Source organism: Octopus sinensis, linkage group LG1 (assembly GCF_006345805.1).
Source record: "Octopus sinensis linkage group LG1, ASM634580v1, whole genome shotgun sequence".
In the NCBI taxonomy this organism is placed as follows: Eukaryota; Metazoa; Mollusca; class Cephalopoda; order Octopoda; family Octopodidae; genus Octopus; species Octopus sinensis.
This window is the reverse complement of record NC_042997.1, coordinates 116044583-116049062: the sequence shown is the minus strand read 5'-3', so window position 1 is coordinate 116049062 and position 4480 is coordinate 116044583. Positions and strand designations below refer to the sequence as shown.

Genomic DNA, 4480 nt, shown 5'->3' with positions numbered 1-4480 from the left:
CTTTTACCACACAGCCGCGCCTGCACCTATAAACTCAAGCCGCGCCTATATCTTTACCTGCACTGACGTACTGAGATCGCGCGTCGAACAAAATGCTTTGTAATATTTAGTTATCTCTATTTTATATTGAGAGTTCAAATCCCATTCAGATCCACTTTACCTTGATGGTGGCAGTGGTGGTGGTGTAGATGATGGTGGTGCTGGTGATGGCGGTGCTGGTGATCGTGATGGTAGTTGTGCTAGTGGCAATTGTGGTGGTGATGGTGGTGGTGATGGTGGCAGCAGTGGAGCTCATTCTAGTGCTGGCGACGGGGTGACAGTGATGGTGGTGGCGGTAATGGTGGTGGTGGCAGTGGTGGTGGTAGCAGTGGTGGTAGTGGAAGTGGTGGTGGTGGTGGCAGTGGTGGTAGTGGTAGTGGTGGTGATCGAAACCATTAGTCAGTTGTCGTTAATGTTTTGCGTTCCAGCCGCAAAAGAAACGATGTCGTGTGGACCGTCAGCTGTTTGGTTTGCCGCCATTCTGACCAGACGGCAGTGGCCAGGCGAGAGGTCTTAGTAAAGGCTTAGGGAGGCTGGACAAACTACAACTGACACATCTTATTGCCAGACAGCGTCAGAAGATGGAGACTGAAGAGACAGGTCAGGTGTCCCTTGGACAAAACCAGGCGCTTGAACAAGAAGCAGACACAAATAGATAAGAAATGGATGTAAAAATAACGAAGCGATGATGACGACGACGACGATGATGATGATGACTATGATGATGATTATGATGACGGTAATGATAATGATATGAGGATGATACGTTCATGATAATGATGACTATGATGATGATGATGATGGTGATAATGATGACAATGACGACAACTATGCTGAGGGTGGTGGTGGTGGTGGTGATAATGATGAGTGATGATGATGATGATAACGACGATGACTATGATGATGATGATGATGATGATGATGATAATGATACGATAATGATAACGATGACGATGATTGTGGTGGTGGTAGTGGATGATGAATGATGATGAATGGTGATGACAGATGATAAGTAGACAGATAGACAGGCAGATAGATAGATAGATAGATAGATAGATAGATAGATAGATAGATAGATAGATAGATAGATAGATAGATAGATAGATAGATAGATAGATAGATACATGTCTCACTTCCTTCGCTCGCAACACTTTATCAATCGGAGGAGTTGGAAGCTTCAGTGAAGTAATTCTTCGCCTTGACGGAGAAGAACCGGTATCAGCATGGAATCAAAGAACTGGCCGAAAGTTGGCTTCAGACGGTGCAACACGATGGCCTCTGCTTTCAATGCTCGGTTGCTTTCCTTGTAACTTGACGAATGAAGCAAATTAGTTACCAAAATGTTGGTTTCAGATTTTGACACAAGGCCAGCAATTTCGGGTGAGGAGCAAGTCGATTATATCGACCTCAGTATTCAACTGGTACTTAGATTGTGAACACCCGAGAGAATGAAAGGCAAAGTCGATCTCGGCGGAATTTGAACTCAGAACGTAGCGACGGGAGGAATATCGCTAAGTATTTCGCCCAACGAAATATCGCTAAGTATTTCGCTCGCTGCCTTAATGATAATAATAATAATAATAACAACAATAATAATAATAATAATAATAATAATAATAATAATAATAATAATAATAATAATAATAATAATACATGTACATTGTTTTGTCTTGGTATAAAAGATGGGCTACAGCAAATATTCTGCTCAATACCACAGATTTGCTTGTCAGTTGTTTGACCTTAACCAGTTGAGCATGTCCCTTAGTCGCTGACGATATGTGCATCGCTGATCACGAGCAGAAGTAGTGGGGGAGCATCATAGCCATGTGTTGAGAGGGATTCTTTGGGGTTTGAATAATTCACCTCTGGAAACATGGGTGGTTCTTTCAACATCCTTAAACAACCCTTATTCAGGGACCTTTTGAGCGGGATAGGCTACTCAACCTGAAGAAAATTCTAACTGGGCCCCACCTGCAAGGTCATGTGCTGTTTATCTTGATATGAGATCACCATGTCGCGCACATATGGTTGTGATGCATGTGCCTGGTGTACCTTTATCAGACGGGTAGTCATGATGGGTATATTGGGCTTCGTATATTTTACCCCAGTGTCACTTTGATGGCATGAACTGCTCTCTCACTCAATAATAATAATAATAATAATATTAATAATAATAATAATAATAATAATAATAATAATAACAATGACAATAATAATAATAATAATAATAACAACAACAACAACAACAACAACAATAATAATAATAATAATAATTAATAATAATAATAACAACAACAACAACAATAATAATAATAATAATAACAATAATAATAATAATAATAATAATAATAATAATAATAATATTATTATTAATAACAATAATGGATCTTTCCCTTTTGATGGACGGAATTTTCTAGTTAACTAAACAATTTGAAACTTCGTATACTGGTAGAATATGTCAAAAGAAAACATTATTGTAAACAAAATTGAAAACAAAATTGTAATTTGTAAGTTTAACGTAGTTTAATTCTTCGAATTTTAACCGGGCGACGCGTTGTGTTCTTGAGCAAAGCACTACATTTCACGTTGCTCCAGTCCACTCGACCGTAAATGGGTCACCCTGTGACGGACTAGCCTTCCGATCAGTGGTGGGTAATGTTGACCTGCTCACCTAGTCAGTGGGGTGGTGTCAATCGAATACTAAAACGATAGGAAGCGTATTGTGATCAGTGACGTGTAGCAACATCGGATAGTCTGGCCGATCACGTGATCCCGGGATATGAACTGATGATCCATTCCTGAAGAAAGTTAGAACTAAGAAACGTTCCTCAAAAACTGTAAAACATTTATCAAAATATTATGATATTTTGATATTTCACAGTTTGTTTCATAATCGTCAAGACACGAAAAATAATACCAGAACATTCTAGAACATTTAGACAACGTAATAACCGCCACTAGAAGAATCACTTCGTTTTCAAGACAGTACCTGCCAGGTTCAAAGATTATAACTTACAGAAAGTAAAACGAAATTCCTGATGAAATTTAAAGTCTACAAAGATAATTCACAAACGGTAAAACAAGGAGCAAAAGATCAAATTTATATCCGCCAAAAACGCCAAAATAACAAAAGATATTTAGACACCATAGCAACTCCACTAAAAGAATCTAAAAGCCTTTCTTCCTCAACACAGAAATATCTAGGAATCGAGGATTCCAACAGACACAAAGAAACAGGAATTATAACCCAAAAAGAATTCCAGACAGAACCAGCCATAATCGGAGCAAATAACAGACACGAATATTAATGTTTACTCTTTTACTCTTTTACTTGTTTCAGTCATTTGACTGCGGCCATGCTGGAGCACCGCCTTTAGTCGAGCAAATCGCCCCCGTGATTTATCCTTTGTAAGCCCAGTACTTATTCTATCGGTCTCTTTTGCCGAACCTCTAAGTTACGGGGACGTAAACACACCAACATCGGTTGTCAAGCAATGCTAGGGGGACAAACACAGACACATAAACACATACAAACACATAATATATATATATATATATATACATATATACGACGGGCTCCTTTCAGTTTCCGTCTACCAAATCCACTCACAAGGCTTTGGTCGGCCCGAGGCTATAGTAGAAGACCCTTGCCCAAGATGCCACGCAGTGACACTGAACCTGGAACCATGTGGTTGATAAGCAAGCTACTTACCACACAGCCACTCCTGCGCCTATTATTAATATTACGGAAATTTTGTTAAAAACACAGAAATTATCAATACAGCAACACTAAAAGAAACTGGGTTTTTTGTTTTTGTTTTTGTTTTTTTTAAGAAGTCTGGTCGACAGAATTTGTGACACCAAGTGGAACAAACCGAATGTCAGAAACCGAAGATAATCAATCTTTGATGAAAAACACTTTGACGTATTATTGATGAGCATCCAAGTCCTCTCAAGAGTGAATTATGTATGGAAAGCCATAAGTGCATTAAAACCAAGATATCATAAAGCTTGTTAGATTTACTATGAGTCTAGACACCCACACCATCCATCAACTGCATAAAACAGAAAAAGAAAAGAGCGAGAAATATCAATTGTTTTATGATTTTAACGTACATACTTTATGCCTCTAGACATCATATATGTATTAACACGGCAACAATTCAACGGATTCTGCTTCCTGTATCAGATAGTAACTTTTGTTAACGGTTGAGGTCAAATGGAAGTCTTTCTGGGGCGTGGCAGAGCAATCAGCAGCCTCCTTAGTATTTACAACAATCGCCAGTTCTTTTTGTTCTTGTTTTTCGCCAGTAGCTGAGTTATCGGGTTTTCAGCTGGAGCACTAATGTTTTTCCTTCGCCAAAGAGTTTTCAATTTGGTTATTTAGTGAGACTCTGACAGCTCTCAATGTTCAAATGGACGGAAAAAGTCATTTCGGAAT

General features: G+C 38.9%; 1 long non-coding RNA gene across 1 annotated transcript in view; it reads right to left on the bottom strand.

Annotated features, from left to right (window-relative positions):
• Nucleotides 1-4480, bottom strand: part of LOC118766370 — a 27123-nt gene that overhangs the window by 19437 nt on the left and 3206 nt on the right. The window contains exon 2 of the long non-coding RNA XR_005002305.1: nt 2477-2484. This is a non-coding gene — a long non-coding RNA (uncharacterized LOC118766370). The remainder of the gene's footprint in view (nt 1-2476; nt 2485-4480) is intronic.